We start from the raw sequence: 18876 nt of genomic DNA on the forward strand, positions 1-18876 counted from the left end.
TTTCTCCTCCAAAGGAAGGGAATGGGCAACCTATACCCAAATACATGAGCAAACCTTAATTATGGACAGATGGAATATGGATCTCATCTAGTTGGATTGTCACAGTAAAAAGGCCTATTAATATTTGCAAAACACGCCTTTGTTTGTTGACTTCCTATCAGATTGTGTTCATTACTACATAAGAATATGAATTTGATCTCTTTTGTTATGGTATGGTGGGTTGACCTGTCCTGGGTGCCAGGTACCCACCAAAGCTGCTCTATCACTCCCCTCTTCAGCTGGGCAGGGGGAAGAAACATGACAAAAGCCTCAAAGGTGGAGATAAGGACAGGGAGGGATCACTCAGCATTTACCATCATAGGCAAACCAGACTTTTAATTTATTACCAAAGATATAAGAGAAGGATAAAAATAAATAAAACCAAATCTTAAAATGCCTTCCCCCACCCCTCCCTTATTTGCAGGCTCAACTTCACTCCCAAATTCTCTACCTCTTCCCTCAGAGGGGCACAGGGGGATGGGGAATGGGGGCTGTGATCAGTACATCATGCCTTGTTTCTGCTGCTCCTTCCTCCTCACACTTCCCCCCTGCTTCAGTGTGGGGTCCCACCCGTGGGAGAAAGTCCTCCATGAATTTCTCCAATATGAATCCTTCCCATGGGATGCGGTCCTTCAAAAATTTCTCCAGTGTGGGTCCTTCAGCCCTTCAGGAAGACTGCTCCAGTGTGGGTCCCCCAAAGGGTCACAAGTCCTACCAGCAAACCCGCACCAGTGTGGGCTTCTCCTTCAACAGGGTCACAGGTCCTGCCAAGAGCCTGCTGCAGTGTGCTCAGAGGGTCACAGCTTCCTTTGGGTGCATCCACTTGCTCCAATGTAGGGTCCTCCATGGGCTGCTTGTGGAGATCTGCTACACTGTGGACCTCCATGGGCTGCAGGGGGAAAACCTGCTTCACTATGATCTTCTCCATGGGCTGCAGGGGGGTATCTGCTCTGGTGCCTGGAGCGCCTCCTGGCCCTCCTTCACAGACCTTGGTGTCTGCAGAGCTGTTGCTCTCACATGTTCTCGCTCCTTGATTCTGGTTGCTGTTACACAGCAGTTTTTTCCCCTTCTTAAATATGCTATCACAGAGGTGCTACTGCTATTGCTGATGGGCTCAGCCTTGGCCAGTGGTGGGTCCATCTTGGAGCTGGCTGGCATTGGCTCTGTTGGTCACGGGGGAAGCTTCTAGCAAATTCTCAAAAAATCCACCTTTGTAGCCTCCCCGCTATGAAAAATTTGCCACACAAACCCAGTACACACCATCGTTGTTCCTGATGTGTGGTATCCCAGTAGTCCAGAAATTGGCAAGGTTATGACAAAGAGACTTTGCTCTCTCTTAATTTTTTATGACGTGTGATTTTATGACCTCATCTGTTGGGTGATGGCTGTGTGTAGTGAACTTGAGCGCTGGAGTTCTTTTCAGGTGAAAACTTGCTTTCTGTTTTACTATGGTGTACAACTATGCACTGCTGGTACAATCAAAATTATTTATCTGGTGGAACTAAGACCAAACAGACAACTGCCCACGGCACCTCATGACCCTTCTTGCAATGTTGTTGCAAAGTTCCCCAGCAGTTAGCCTATATACCTGCATGATATGCACAGAGAAATGGATAGTGGTCCAAACAATTGCTGGTGAAGAGGCTATGCAAACTTTCAGTCCTGGAAACACTGCAGACAGCAGCAACGTTTCTGTCTTTCAATGTCTGAAAGACAGAGTCCTTCACTCCTTGTGCCATACAGCAGTCAATAATTGTAGGCACACCCTACAAAAACTCGTGGCCAAAGGGCAAAGGCTGTATCTAAAACTGTTAAGTCTTATATCTCTCCTTTGTGATTTGCCTTTTTTTCATAGGGGGTGCCTGCATTGATTGTTTGTTGGGTTTTTTTAGTTTTCTGTGTTATGTTCCTTTAGTAACACTCGATCATGGAAGGAAAAGAGGGGGTCTTCTCAAGAAAAATTAATTAACCTCTTCAGGAACAAAAGATTTAGGAGACCACTGGATGCAACAGGCAAAAGGAAATGAGAAGTCTCAGCAGGGGCTAAAAGCCTGCAACTCAAACACAGAGCCAGAGAAACTATCAAGTGCAGCAAGGAGTGGCTGGTCGGGGTGCAGGAAATGTAGGACCAGCCGACGCATAATGCAAGACTTGCAAGAATTTGGAGTGACTGAGCTGGAAAGGACTCCTTTTCTGTCTCCTGTAATCTTTATCATAAAGTTAAATTTCTTGTTTTTATTCAAATACATCCTTGCTTTTTGGTTTTGAAGCCCTTCCGCCTCTGCAGAAGCTCACATGAGACCACAGCTAGGTATGTTTACCCTGAAGATCTGGGGAAGGGACCTTTAACATATCCTACTAGAAAAGCAGATTTGGACTTTATAGCTGTGGTGTTATTTTTTTGCCATAGATGCTGTGTTTTTCAGTCCAGTTATTGATTTGTAAAGCTGAGAATTGATGGTGTGTTACAGCAATAATCTGTTGTGTGTTTGCTATTTGTGGACACATAGATTTATTGTCTGCACATTTCTTGCTGATAAGTAGCTGGAAAAAATGGTAGCAGACATAAATGCAAATTGTTTCTAGGTGTAAAAACCAGAAGTCATAAGATTTAAAAAATGATGGCAATGATTGGTGCTATAGGGAATTAACAACATTTTTCAAAATCAGGGCTGGTGTAGCAACTGGCAAGACAGCTGTTTTGCTGTCTGCCCCTTCTTGCCTTTCTCTCTTACACTCCCAGTTCTTCACATTTCTGGCCCAGCCACTGGTGCATAGTAGCTATCTTGTCTACTGAGCTTGGGGAAAAGAAGAAATGAAGCCACTCAGACTGGCATCAGGCCAAACTATCTGCAGCTTGGCTTTTCACCAGACAAATCAGCATACAAATAACATCCCTTCATTTTTGACAATGTAGATTACTGAAAAAAATCAAAACATCTTGTCTTTATTTTAAATTTTAAATAGGCAAATTAATTTTATGATTTAAACAACTCAAAGTTTGGAATCAGGGCTGGGCCTTGGCTCTGGGGCGTCCTCTTATGTATTACAGTATGAAGTCTGAGTCTTGCTACCAGCTTGTCCCTAAACTCCACTGAAAGCTAAAGTAATAAAGCAAACTTATCATTTGAAATGTAGTGACATGACTCCAAAGAATTGAAGAGGGAGAGCAGGAGGAACAGGAGCAGCTGCTTCTGCCTTATGAGATTGTTCTCGAGAGGAAACTTTTTCTGTAGTGAGCTGCACACTGGAACAGATGCAAACTGTAGCAAGGGCATTAGTAGTTATTGCTATAGGGACAGGGTTGGAAATTTTGTTGGGACCCAGCCTTCTATATAATAATTGCATGTTTATTTCCAGAGCCCTTAGATACTTGGAAGTCTCTAATCTGAGAGGGGATTAGTGAGCTCATATTCATTAATTTTCAGCAAATGCTGCCTTTTCTTTCTCTCTTTGTCTGATGATAGTGATACAATTGTTGTAAACATTAAGCAATACCTATATGCCACAATGTGTGATGTTAATCCAAATCCCACCCAACTCCTATCAAACTGGCTTGAACATTGAAGCCAAAATAGTCACACTGGTTTTCTCCTTTACCTGAGTTAGGCTGCATTTCAGGTCTTCCTAGTATTGCCCTGCTAGTGCAGATGTTGTGCCCTTGGGAGCTATACTAAATCATTCTGCCTGGATATTCTGGCCATGCTATTGCTATGTTCTTACAGTTTATCATCTTTCCTATTATAATTTATAAAAGCTATTTTAATTATAAATTAATTATAAATCCTAAATTAAGCCTTCTGTCTCCTTTACACTTCACACTTGATCCCTTTTTCTTGATACTATTAAGTAAGCAAAAAACCTTCCATAAGTTTCCATTGCATTTGCTATTTTTGTTGAAGACTTTTGTGTAATTTTTTTTTTTTCAGTCTTAGCGAGCTTATTTAATGAAGACACTGTCGTCCAATCTATAGTACTATATAGGATGGGAGCCTAGAGACCTGGATTCTGCCCCTGTTATTCAGCTTTACAAGTAACCTTTGCCACACCAGCCAGTCTACCTTTCACAAAATCAACCACTAATTTGGGATATAGGGGTCTGAAGTCTTTGCATTGGCAACACAATTTTCTTGTTGATGAGTGCCTGCAGCTACCAGCAATTCTAATTGAAGGTGCAGATGCTTGGAGCCTGTGTAAAAACAGATCCCTTGGTTTTTTTTCCAGAACCCCCAAATGAGCCAACTCTTAACATTCTGGCGTAAACTCTCTACATTCTTATTTCCCAAATGCAAAATTAGGATAATGATCCCTATCTTTTGTAAAGAGCTTTAGCTGTGCAGCTGAAAAGTACTATATAAATGCTAAGTAATACTATTATTATAGGTGTGGAGTCAAACAGTTCTCCATACTTTCCAACTGCTTTTGTCACAATATTGTACTAGGAGATTATCATCTTTCTGGACAGCTGGTAGGGGTTTTTTTCATCTGTCTTTTTTTCTGTTTGTTTTTTTTTTTTTTTTTTTTTTTTTTTTTTGCATTCTACCAAGCACAGATAGCTCCAGCCATGGCAATCCTTCCTCTATTGAGTCTGTCACTGCTTCTCTCTTTGGAAGCTGTAAATGTAGCTCTTGTTTGTTGATGTTACTGTTGCTACAGTTTGTCCCTTGAGATCTGTGCAGGGGATACCTTAAGGTTAGATATGGCCCACATTTTCCAATAATGCTGCCTGCAGATTTCTAAGGTGAAGGGTGGTGTTTCGGTAGACCCCCCCCCAAAAAAAAAAAAAAAAAAAAAACCAAACCAAAACCCCCACAAAAACAAACAAGAAAGAAAGAAAATAAAAGATCAACTGTCTCAAGAAGCATTAGTGTGGTCTTCAAGTGGAAAAGAGGGAGGTGGAGTGGTGGAAAATGGAAACCTCCCTCAGATATTTGAATGCAGGCATGAAATAGTAGTCTCTTTCTTTACCCCAAGGGCTCATTACTTTGTCTCACCTCTAAATAACAGTGAATTTTCAATGCCAGTCTAATTTATTTACCACTCTTTCCCCTTTCCTATTCCTCTATCCCAGTATTATCACTGAAGTTACATATCCCCTTTCTTTTCCATATAGAGACAATTAGATTACAATCAGCATGGAACAGAATTTCAGCAAAGCTTCTTGTAATTGCAGGGGATGTCAGCCCTCCATGAATGCTGACAGTTTGAAAGAACACTGTGGCCTTTTTGTGGGGAGGAACATTAGCTTTATCCTTTTCCAGTATGGACAGACTTCCTTAGTAGTATACAAGATTTACTGCTCCTCTGTATTGTTTTTATTTTCGTAATGCTGAAGCAGAAAAGTGCAAGATTATGCTTTTAAAAATTAGGCCACTGTGTTTCAGATAGCTTTCATTTTACATACATGTAAGTCTGGAGTGAAATACCTATATTTGTGTAAGAATTGCAGTAAAACTCTGCTCCAGTAGACCCTGGTTCAAGTTTTCATGCAACTAGATAGTTTGTTCTGCCTATCCCGAATCCTACAGTAATACTTACATGCTAATCAGCTGGAGTTAAATATTCACTACAAATAATAATGATGATAACAAAATTAGTCACATGTGGAATAACGCAGTTTACAGGAGTCAATCTGTTTTGTTTTAGGAAGTCATTGAGTAAGCAATAAATTTTTAGGTTCATTTTGTGAACGTGTGACATTGGCTTCTCACTGTTTCCTCCACATGAAGTATACCTATATAACTTGCCTCTAACATTATTTGCTTGGGTTTTCCTATTAGAGAACTGAAGTCTTTTATATAGGGCTAGCAAATAGTTGCTCTGTTATGGGTGGTGGAGAAGAGCTGATGATGCTGTGAGAGCTCAGGTGAGTATCAACATGGCAATACCACCAGGATCGTTTATCTATCTGTCTGGGTGCTCCTCTGCTGGCCAGGAGAATGACCCTGACTATCACTACTCTGGTTCTCCTGAACATGGAAGTGGATTGATTCTCAGGGTAAAGAAGTGTGTTTGGTTTATTGTCTTACGCTAGATTCAGTGACAAAGCTCAGGGTACCCTGACAGGTAAATCCAGGCAGCACCACTGTCATGATTTGCATAGCTTATTCTCCCCCCCCCTCTCCCCTTTTTTTTTTTTTTTTTTACCTCATTGGACCTACCTTGTACCTTCTTTTCCCACATCACTCTTCCAGTTAAACAATCCCTAATTACTCTTCCCAGCTGGTCACAGTTCAGATACATCTTTATCCAGATTTGGTGTTTATACCATTATGCAGGCAATCTTAGCTTTATATGTTATTACCAGTTACCAGTTACACTGGTGCCATTGTTTTTTCAAGATGGTACCCACCAGAAAGTCCCCAGGGCTTCCCTCCAGATGCTTTTGGAATTTGGCAGGTTAACTTCTTATTAACCACCTGTGAGATCCTGCCATCTTTCATGCCACTGTCTGTAATTTTTATCAGCTTCTTACACTGCTACCTGTTATGTTCAGCATTTTCTTATGTCACATCCTGTAATTTTTGGTGCCCTGCTCAGTTAGTGCAATCTCATGTCAGGTCCTAATCAAAGGGCTACTCACTTGCCTGCAGCTCTAACATACTCTAATATGAATTTCCAGTCTTCAGAAAGATACTGTAACAGTGGTGGTAATGAAGCTAACATTCTAGAGAGGATTTATGCTGCATTCATGAATATCTTTGTGAATATCAAACATTTATCAAAATGCTTTTAAAATAAAAAAGTCTAAAAAAATGAATTTTGTCCTTTAGTCACAAATATTTTAATAATTATTTTGCAGACCATTCAAATCTTCATTTCCATGGGAATGTTTCCACTATAATTAGATGGTTAGTTATTCTAACTTTTAGAATAGGATTAAACTACTTTGAAACCATTATTACAAAGTACTTTATTATGTTTAAACATTTATTTATATTGTAAGCTCCAGTGTTGCAGACAGACAGACTTATTCTTAGGCTTTTGGAATTGTCCTTACTTAGAAAGTCTGAAAAACCTCATGCAGATGAAGACATCAACTATTATAAATATCACGTGAGGTACAGTCTTTTATCAATGTTTTTTCATAGGTAGAGATTTTTCCAACACCATGCTGAAAGGCTGTTGGCAGAACTTTAGCTTATAATATTCATAAAATCCACATCAAGTGTCATTGCCTCAAAGGACATGATCCAGTTGGCTAAATGTAGGCCTCTGTGGACATTTCAGATACATCAGGGTGTGCTGCTGATTACAACTGGCTCTTCATAATGATTTGGTTCTGCCACAGATGACAAGTCCTGTCTTACAGACCAATGTGGATGTCCCAGACACCTTAGAGTACATACCTTTTGCTAAGCCTATGTTCCTGCTGTCTTTGCCTAACCGTGTGTATACAGTGGGATATCATTCCTGTAGGCTTTCTCAGTCATGGATATTCACATGTTTACATCCATGTACACATAGACACATATATTTATTCCTTTAAAAAGTTAGAATGTAACACTTGTGGGGCTTCTTATATGTGCTAAGTGTTTGGTGTTCAAAATATTCAGTATATCTTCATAAAACTTCAGTTCTTTATAACTTCATTCTGAAATATTAAGAATTCTTCCATACCTATATGCTTCTATGCAATTTCCTTACAAATAACTCTGAATGAGTTTAAACATCACAGAAAGGGATATAATGTGAGTTACTAATGTGCAAGCTTTCATCTTTTCTGTGCCATTTGGATTTGGCCTGTATAGTTACTAATTTTCCCTTGACCGGTGACTGTCATTTCTGTCAGCTAGATGTGTTTTCTGATGTGCACAAATAGCCATTAGCATGGAGGTCAACAAACATAGCTCTATTTATATGACCGGAGTCAGAAATTTAGCAATTGGTCTCTAGAAACTGTAACCTTGTGCCCCTAGCTCATCCTCCAGTCTAACAAAACCTTCTGATTACAAATGCGCTCCCACACAACAATCATTATGAAGTTGTAAAGGACAGAAGAAAGAGACTTTTCAGTTCTCCCTGGTTTTGTCTCATCTGTTTATTTCTAATTTTCTTTTGTGTTTGGACGGGGGTTTGGAGCTGCTTTTCCCTTTTGTAACATGTATTTTCCAGCAAGATCTCCCTATGTGTGTTGTGATAGAAGACCTCTACTACCCTTTGTGATCATGTGGGACTCATTTGCTTGAGGCATGGCTTCAGGGAAAGCAACTGGTTAAAGATGTTGGAAATGCAACACAGCATGGTGACATCAATTAGTGCTTTATTCTCAATATTAGCATAATTTCTGAAATAAAAATTGTATTACCTCTGCTTGAGAGACCTATGATACCATTTTTATTATGCAAAACCACTGTGTCATCTCCAAGAGTGCAAACAAACTCCTTTTGATAAGCAGGTACAGGAACTGTTTGCATGAAAATAAATTTACTCACAGTAAAAAAATACTAATTGGGCAGCCAGGCCTAGAGTGTGCCCAATTCAGACACGTCTCGGTCACTGATATGGAAACATTTCCTCTTATGACTACAGCATTATATAGTTTTCAGGGTTGTTCATCCTTGCAGATTTTCGCAGTGGTGATACAGGTATTCAAAACGAGACTGAGGTCCACTGGCTCTTTTCATATTGCCTACTGAAGAATATTCAGATGGTAATGTATTTTGTTTTTTAGTGTTGGATTTGAAGTGCCAGTAGTCACAGTGAGGGCTATGAACTCATTTCCAGCCCTTTCAGCTATCTGTTCCCATCAGCTTTGTGTTCATGATATCAGTTACAGATATTCATTAATGTTTTAATCTGGTTTAGATATAACAGTCTATTTTTATTTCCATTTCTTCAGTACATTTGCAAAGTGGTATTAACATTTACAAATTAAATACTCTTCTAGAACCTGTCAACAGTGTTAAGTGCAAAAATACTTCTCAGATTTAGTGCACAAAGAAGATATGGGCATGTTCTGCTGCTGCTTAAACTTCGTATTGATTAGAACAGATGTGGAAGGTAAACTCAGTTACTTGATCTATTGCTTTTAAGAAGACATTGGTGTAGTGATTAATTGTCTACCTCCAAGTCACTCCCTATTTGAAGAAATAATCAACAGTATGTGCAGTTAAACCACGACAACCTGGTTTGACTCTTAAATGTGAATCATACAACACTTTCAGTCAAAAGATATCAATTTATAAAACTTCTATAAAATGGGAGTGTAGGAAGAGAGGGCTGGAGAAAATGTTCATTGTCTCACTGATCCACAAACTTCCACAGTTCCAACATTAATTTTATTTTATATTGAAATACACCCTTTCTACTTGCTTCTGCTAATACGTTTGGATTTTTTATTTATTTATATTCTTTCCATTAAACTTCCATTTGAAACTACCCCTATTCAGACCTTTTTGTCCAGATCTTGTCTCTTAATTAGGTCAAAATACATTATACACAAATATATAGTGAGGCATTTTAGACACAGTACTGAATTAGAACTAGTATTGAATTAGAATTAATACTGAATTCGAATTCTATTAGAACTTGGTTTTGCTTGTATAGAGCTCTCTGTGCAACTGCTTTCTAACTAAGGTATATCATTATTTATGTCAGCTACATTGGTCAAAGTGATTGCATATGCTAAAAGGAAAGAAAACTCCATTATTGTACAAAACCTGATAATTTATGGTACTAAAATCCCCCAAAAGAACTTGCCAGGCTATGTGTATACACATCTATATGTGTGTGTATGAGTTGATGGATGTAACAGGATACTAATTCTTTAGTATTCATTTGACCATTCCTTTTCGTAATGCAGTTGTATTTTTCAGAAATTACAATATTGCATTTTTCCCATAATCCACATGTTAGGATAACGATTGTTAACAGGAACACCTTCAACATGACATTCATTATTTCTGGGTTTAAGCATTTTTCCCATAAAACTATGAATAGTATGACATGTTTGTCAAGGTTCATATTGTTCAGTGAAGATGTTCCTTTAACACATCTTCTGGGAATATGTGTTTGCATACAGTTGCCCCTCCCCTTCCCTTTTCCCTTCCCTTCCCTTCCCTTCCCTTCCCTTCCCTTCCCTTCCCTTCCCTTCCCTTCCCTTCCCTTCCCTTCCCTTCCCTTCCCTTCCCTTCCCTTCCCTTCCCTTCCCCTCTCATCGCTTCACTCCCCCCCCCCCTCTTTTTTTTTTCCTCCCACAGCTAAATCCTCTGCAAAGAAAATTAAAAAAATACCAGCAACTAAAAATGAAGATCAGTCTGTATTTTGGGTGGATAGTTACAGTTTTATCTACACAAATATTAACAAATACACAAGAACAACAAGAAGCTGTGCAAACACCATAAAATCCTTAAGTTAAAAAAAAAAATAATAATAATAATTATGGGAACTTGTGCTTCTTGAAGTTGGTTATTGAATCCCTGATATCCCTACAAGTAAGGGTATCTAAGTAGTTACCACTATCCTTAGTAGAGAACTGATTCTTAAATGCCTTGTTCATGTTCAGGTCATGTGGCAGCACTGTATTTTACCTAAAATAGTTTTCCACTCTAAAATTTACCAGTTATTTTTCTTTTTTTTTTTTTTTGTTCTCCTGTCTTTCATACCACATTCAGGCACTTATCCTAGCTGAAACTAAGGCAAACTTTTAGTGTAGCTTTTGAAGCTTGTCTAAAGTATTGTTAATTTTAACCTCTTCTTACCTGAAGGTTCTATGCCTTCTTTGTAAACAATCCTTTTTTGTTTTAATCTCCTTCTTAGACTGCATCAGCTTGACTTTTCACTATTGTCTGTGTTTTCTGATGACTAAAATGTAGTGCTTCTTTGTTGTACAATCCTTTATGTCAATCTTTACGGTCATTCTACTTGCATTTAATATCCTTTTTGAAGTGATTATTTAGCTAATTAGGTCTGAAAACCCTCCACAGAAGTTTTTCCCCTTGGCTGGGGTATAAATTTTAGATTGTTTTTGCACTTTTGTCAGTACAGCTGTCTTTATTAACCAGTACTCTTAATTTCTCATAATCTATGCTTTTTGAAATTGAGAACTTTAGGGCACAGTCATACATTAATTTTTGAAATAGATGTAGCAATTTAAGATGTCATTACCCTATGGCTATTCATTAATACCCTTCAGATGTTTGAAATTGTTGGAACTTCAGCTATGGGGACTGATATCTGATGACATGAGCATTTCTAGTCCATTTCAGAGCAAAGTGGAACAGGTTTCCCTAAAACACTCTTAGCAACACTTCACATGGGTCTGTTTTAATTTGTACAATGAATTATTGTCTCTCAGCTGAAGGGATGGTTAGAAATTGCTGGAGGTTAGTAATAGCACATAGGGGTTAACACAACAGAGGAACTTTGGCAAGTCATCTCCTCCAGCCTCCTTCTGCAGGTGGGATTGTAGCGCACCCAAGATCAAGTCAGTCACAACTCTATATGGCTAAGGCTGGAAAACATACAAAGAAGGAGATTTTACAACAATATGTGGCTGTCTATTTAGTTTCATACACACTTGCATTTAACATTACGTGTCAATTAAACCATTAGATTTTGAGAATTTATACTCAGAATGGTTATCCATGGCAAACATTTGTGACTAGGTCTTCTGTAGCTGCTTACTCCCTTTAAAACCAAAGTAATCACTCTGTTTAGTCTCTCTAGTTTAGGTTAGATAAAAGTGGTCACCTGCAATGCTAGCATTGATAGGCAAATAATTGTCAGAGTTTTCTTCAGCAGGGAAATTTTCATAATCATCATATCCTTTTCAGAGTGATTTTGAACAGAAGTGGTGGAGGTTTTCTTTCTCTCTTAACTTTCCAGGAAATAGAACTGATTTCTTTCTCAATGGAAGTCCAAGTTTTAGGTAGGAAGCCAAGGTCAGGGTTGGAGGAAAATTTTGTCACACCACAGTTCAACGTACACAGGACTTTCCTGGGAAGACCTTGGAGCTTCAGAAACATTTAAAACAGGAACTGAAAATTGAAACTGATTAATATTAGAAACCAGAGAAGAATCAGCTTTAGAGAATTCAGAAATCTGCTCTTCTACATGCTCTCATGAGAAATTAAAGATGGAAAGATATCTCTGCTTTAGCCATGTATATTTTGCTATGTACATTTTTTTCCAGATCTGAAAGGTGGGATTATAACCCATGGGCACTTAACACAGTGTCATGAAATAGTGTTCCTCACAGCAATAAGGAAAGAGATGAGCAGGCAGGGAAATTTGGAGCTGTTACCAAGGATGAAAAGAATGTAATGAAAATTAAGTGCATTGTAATTTGTTGTTTTGGACAGATTATGGGCCTATTTGTGGTGTAGAATGCATTCAATTTTTTAAAAGTCTCTGCATAAGCATTCTCATGCTTCCATAATGTTTAAATACAGGCATTTTTTCTCTGTTAAATTTAGAAATGCACACTGAAGTACTCAGAGAACTACAGTTTCTTATATTAAATTTGGTGGAAGCAGATTATTTTGCAATGTACAAAAATATTTGCTGTTCTCTGTGTTCTTTTATTGGCTTGTATCATTTTCCTGTCCTCATATGGGAAGGCAGAAACAATAGCCCCATGTTCCATGTAACCAAATGAAATTCCTGGAACAGATGGAGGCACCATTATGTGAATGACTCAGCAGCCAAAATTTGTTTGCATAATCTGTTCAGGATATGTCCATGGATGGTTAATATCTATTTATAATCAGTCATGAATCTTTCCCAACTTTTGTATATATAATTGGGGTGGATTCATGAATGATTTATGAAAAAAGAAGTGAATTGCACTTGTCAGATGAATTATCTATAGTAGGTAATTTGACCCACTCATTGAAGGTCTTAAATTTTGAGTTTAAACGTTATTTTGGTCTTCTTGTTTGCTGCAGTTTTTAATAAATACATATTAAAATGGTTTATTAATGTTTTTTATTCAAGTCATATTGATTCATAATATGCTACACGTCAAAATATCTTTCAAAACAATGAGCTAAATTAGAATGACATGTACTCTATGGAAATTCTAAACAAAGACAGGGAATGTTTCTTCTGTTACAGAATCTTTTCATTCAGATGATGGGAATTTAAAACATTCTGCAGCATGAAAACAGTTAAAAGTATCAGTAAAGGCCCATCAGATTCTTTGAACAGGTCATTGCCAAGCTAGTGAATTTCTTGGTTGGTTACACATCCTCATTTTCATTTCAAGATGCCACAGAAAGCATTCACTGCCGGGCAGCAATTAGTACTTAATCAGGTCTTATGGCTGAAATATTTGTCAGCAGCAATGGAGAGGAATCATTTGCTTCATTTCTGAAGTTCAGCACTGTCCCCTACGTAAAGCAATGCTCATTAGCATTCAAGAGCATTGCACGGAGAGCATTTCCAGTGCTTTATCTCAGATGGTTCTTTTTATCACTAGGAATGATTAGTGTCCTTACAAAGAGGCTCTCCAGAAATTTTTCTCAAGTATAAATTCCCTGTTATTGTTTATGGAACATTTGTTTCTAGTTTGTTTAGCTGTAGATAGGATTTTTATAGTAAAGTTATCACAATATTCTTCTTTCTTTTTTCAGTAACTCATTTTAACTTTGAGATGGAACTGTGCCTCTGGGATCCAGAACAGCTCCCTGTGTGACTTAGAAAGGCACACATACTGATTGAATATTACAAAACGGTCCATTCTCCCTTGCTATCAGGAAAAAAAGAATTGATATTTTCTCTGTTTCTGTGGAACAGGGGAAGGAAGCTAAGTGTATAATAGAAGAAACAGAAGAAAACGTGTCCTACCCCATCTTTCCATGAGACACACAGAGCACTTTCAGAGGGAGGGAAGAGAGAATCAAGCAAACAGTTTTGTTGCAGAAACTCAGATGGTGCCTGTGCTTGTTTTGTCTGCTATAGATGTTACCAGCAATAGCTGAGTAAAACAACTGAAAAGCACAGCTGTTTTATTCCACATCCTTGCTGATACTGACTATATTACAGACCTCCAGCAGCTGGTGTGTGCTCACAGAGACCACTTTATTAGAAATTTCTAATTTCTATTGACAGTGCATCAGTGAATTTTGAGTTCCCACAAGTAAGTCTTCAGAGAAGAAAGAGATGTGAACACGATCTTTTCTTTACTTAACCTGTGAGACTAAATCATAGTACTATACTTTATATTTAGATTATTCTTTACAAGAATTCTGCATCCTCACAATTCAATTAATATATGACAATATAAAGTAAGAATAGATTATTATTTTTTTGAGATTTCAAAATTACCTAAACCCCTCTTTGATTTCTTTCTTTGACTGTTGGAATTCAGGGTGTACCATAGAGATCAGCAAGCATAGTTCATGGTAAGCGTTTCCCTAATTTTAGTCTAGACAAATACGTGCATTGGAAACACTTGTGTCAATGCTTCAGCTCTGGTTAGAGTTTTCTGTCTTAGTATCCCTAGTTACTGTCCTTGGAGGAGTGGTAGGTAATCTTTTAAACTATCAGAATTTTTCATATATTCACAGTCTTTGCTTGAAGTCTTATTAAAGTAACTGTCCCACACCTGGGAAGCCTACTATTTTAGAAAGAGTGGTTGCAGTCAAGTTATTGTGCGTGAAACTTTCAGCTTCACTAGACTGCACTAGAGAGAGCAAACCCCCCTTGTAGACAATATGGGGGAGTGTGGGTTAAGGTGATGGTGAGACCCTGAACTTTGAGGATTCAAAATTCTGCTGTTGGGCATTTATATCTGTAGGACTTATATACCTGTCACAAGTACATTTTGCTTTTTACATTAATTAAGAGACTACTTGAGGAAATTTGAAAATTAGAATTAGAAAATGTATGATTGGAAAGGCAAGGAGGTATAGGCAAGTCCAAATCACTGAGGGAAGCTCCATTTATGTTTGTCACCTGAGTCCTCAGTAAGAGTTTCATTATTGGAAACCTAAGGATATTGCTTTGTCAGCATAGAACTATCTTATCAGTATTGGATTTGGTCCATCGTTGGGCAACAATATGTGGAATGTCTGGGGAGAGAAGTAGTTTTGGTATCCAGAGGTTCTAATGACTGTATTGTTTAGTTTAATGCTACCCTGCTATTTTCCACTCAGCAATGAGTTACTCTTTCTCAGGGTCACCTGTACCAGTTTCAGAATTATCTAGTGTTGGATGCTGGTGGAAATAAGGAGCAGGATAATGAAAAAGTGAAATACTTTGGTAGTCAATGTTAAAATTTTGGATAAATTACATGGAAGAAACTGCTTTTCCATTTTGGAGTAGATTATTAGATTTTCTTTTTCTTTTTTTTTTTTTTTTAATGGAGAGTTAAAACTTCAAAGTTTTTTCATCATTGTTTTAAGCAGGAAATCAAAGAATGGAAAAGTGGCAAATATAACACACAGAAACACAAAAGTAGAAAAAGAATTCTTATATCACTGAAGCCACTCCCTGTTACCATATGCAACAGTATCATGTATTTGTCATTATTTCCTCTCTGCTGTAGTCTTGGGAAATCCTTCTAGAGTGTATGCATCAATGTGTCATCAGAGTTGTTTATTTCTTAGCTTAGAATGGGAGAATATGCAAAAAGATAAAATTGGTTTGATTTTTCCTCATATTTCCACTGTTAATAGCAGCTGAAAAATGCTTTCTGTGGTGTAAAATATGAGTCAAAACCACCTTTCTGTGAACTAGAAATATTCCTTTAAAAATACATTTACTTTTTTAAATTAAAAGGGTTTTTTTTAATACATTCCAGAAAGTACTTTTTGCCTTTTCTTCCTGCAAAATTTATCATGGTTGCATGCAAAAGGTGTTAGCAATAAACAACTATTGAATATAAAGTCTCTGAAGTCCCATCCATGTAGCATCATTCTAAGGGCAAAGACATACATTTTATATTACAGAATTCATTATTCTTATAGAGGCTTAGAACATAGACATTAGAGGCAATATTAAAAGGCTTACAGTTTCATCACAGTAGGTTTTAGGAAGGAATTGCTTGAACACTAAATCCATACTGGTGAGTTCATACTTTCCGTATTTGCATTACAAAGGAAAGTGAATAATCATGACAATGCTGTTAATCAAGGTGTCATGGAAATTAAAGGGAGAAGCTATTGGTTTTTTTCCTTCAAAATTAATGGCTGTAATGCTTTAGGTTAAATGCTACCAATTTGGAGCAGAGTGGATGCATTCATTCATTTATCTTACATTCTGTACTCCGATTTATGCATTCCAACTTAATGTTTAGATTACCTGACAGCAGGTCTTTGCTGACTGGAGTTCATCTTACAGACATATATAACATATCAGTTTCTTTTCTGAAAATTCCTTCCCAGCCAGTGTGCTCCTTTCTGAAGGACGGACACAAACTTCTAATGAATTAAATCTTATTTTTATGTTGTTTCTCCAAGCTGTCAACATCTTTTGGAATTGAAATGCTAATCTTTCAGCCTTGCTTATTTTTCTTTTGAATATGGAATATAAGTATATATACATAGAACTTACTACATGTAAATATATTTCCATATTTATATTACAGTGTGTTTTCATATGTAACAAGAACATCCTCTTGTCTTATATTCAATTAATTGCTGAGATATGAAGTAGGTGCAGGCATAAATTAAGTCTCCACAAAATCCCATTAAATAAACCTATCCATTGTTTCAGTGACACATTAATGACTTTTCAATGAATGCAAAAGTATTGAATCTCTTCTCATGTTACAAGATTTTCATCATGTTCCTGTTGCTTTTATTTGTTTATGAGAATGTCACAAGAAATAACTTCAGAAACCTTTACAAAATTCATAAAAACTGTACTTCTATCAGGTCAGAGGACCACAATGTGGCTAAGGCTGGCCAATGCCTGTGTAAATCACCTACTCCCACCCTTGCTCAAAGCAGTTGGCCACAGCAAGTGGTGCAGGCGCATGTCCAAGTGAGTTTGAATGTGTTCAAGGACAGAGGCTCACAACTTCCCTGGGCTGCCTATGCCAGTGTTCAACTGCCTCCACAGTAAAAGTGTCTTTTCGTATTCAAGCAGAATTTCATGTGTTTCAGCTTGCGTCCATTGCCTCTTATCTTGACAGTGGGCACCACAGAGAAGAATCTGGCTCCACCCTCATCAAGTTTTTATATACATCGCTAAGATACTCCTGAGCCTTTTCTTCCCCAGGCTAAACACTCCCAGCTATCTCAGAATCTTGTGTAAGAAAAGTACCTTAATTTTTCTTTTTTCTTTTTTTTTTTTTTAACTAAATCTACTTCTGCTGTAACATATCTCAGTGTTGTTTGTTTCATTTGCCTGCTAATAGCTTATTTATTCTTGACTGTTTCCAGGTATTCCAATTAAATTAATTATCTAAATTCTGTCACCTTTTAAAGAAAGACAGCATATTTGCTTCTTCCTGTTTTTCTCATTCATTCCCTAGGAGATCTCAGAGTTTCTCTCTGGTGATTCTATCAGTTTAATCAAGCATTTCTAGTCTTCTAAGGTTAAACTTATATTCTTGAAGTTACTGCAAAGTATCTGAGTGTTTTGAATATTCTCTTATTTGTTTTTTTCCTCCTACTGGTTGAGAACTTCTCTTTATTGCTTTATTTACAATAATTAATGGCAATAATAGGACTAACAATAAATATGCATTTTTAATTACATGTGAGTTCTATTATTTTGGAATGTGTGGTTAGTAGAGCCATGTTCTGCCAAAGCTGAACCCTTAATGAAAATGGCATGCATTGGTAGTAACAATTACTACAATCACTAGTGATAGTATTCTCTGATGCATTTTTTTCTACTTCTACTTGGAAAGAGAAGAAAGGAAGAGAGCACTGAGGCAGGACAGAAATGTGCAAGGCACAAATTGAGACCAATTCATCTCTGAATGCTCTGCTGGTGGGATGATTTAGCATAGTTATGCTTAGTTGCATTCTTTTGTTCTTTTCTGTAACTAATTTTAAAGGGACCTGATGAAGCCAAAGGGGAAGTAGGAAAAAACTTTTCAAACTAGAAAAGCACAAAACACATGAAAAAGAACACAAATGGATGATAAATCAATTTCCAGTCATCTGTGAGTTGTTTGCTAGGAAAAGACTGTAAGCATGTCCCCAACAGAAGAATTCAATGAAGCTTCCTTGTTCATGGCATTAGATCATGTAGAGACAAGAGGGACTTTGCTGAATGGCAGAAGCAGAAAGGAGGGATTCTGTATGTCATCACAGGATTTTGCCTCAGCAGCACAGACAAGAATAATAAAGGTGTATTTTTAACAGTTTGGTAGAACTGCAAATACATAATATAAAAGTAGTTAACTTTCAGAGATTATTTCTCTTCTGTTTTCAACTGAATCTTTGTTTAACAAAGGCTCTGTATATAAGAAAGCTGAATGACTTATCTTAGCACAGGCTGGTAAAGTAGGCTTCAGAAATCACAACTTAATTTCTGAATTGCATTACTTCAAAGTGTAGTGCAAACCATAACAGGCCTTGGACTTGTTCCAGGTTTGTAATATTAGTCTTCTAAGGAATTTTCCATATTTTGTGTCTGACGAAGATACAAGTTCTTTCCATCGTGCAAAGTGAGAAAACAACAACAACAAAATTAAGGAAAACTTCTCCTGATTCATTTTAAGAATACAGTGTAGCCTTTTCTTCATAAAACAGAGTATTTGGATTTGTTGAGTGTTACTTCTCAGATGGCTGGCTCATCATAGAGCTACTCTGAGAAATGCAATGAACAGTATGACTAACAACTGGCAAACGCTCTCCACCCTTTTAACCTTCTGCTGAATAGAAGTATGAGTGCATGGTTACTATGCATTTAGCATGATGAGGTTTTTGACTG

Source organism: Falco punctatus, assembly GCF_963210335.1.
Source record: "Falco punctatus genome assembly, chromosome: Z".
Lineage (NCBI taxonomy): Eukaryota > Metazoa > Chordata > Aves > Falconiformes > Falconidae > Falco > Falco punctatus.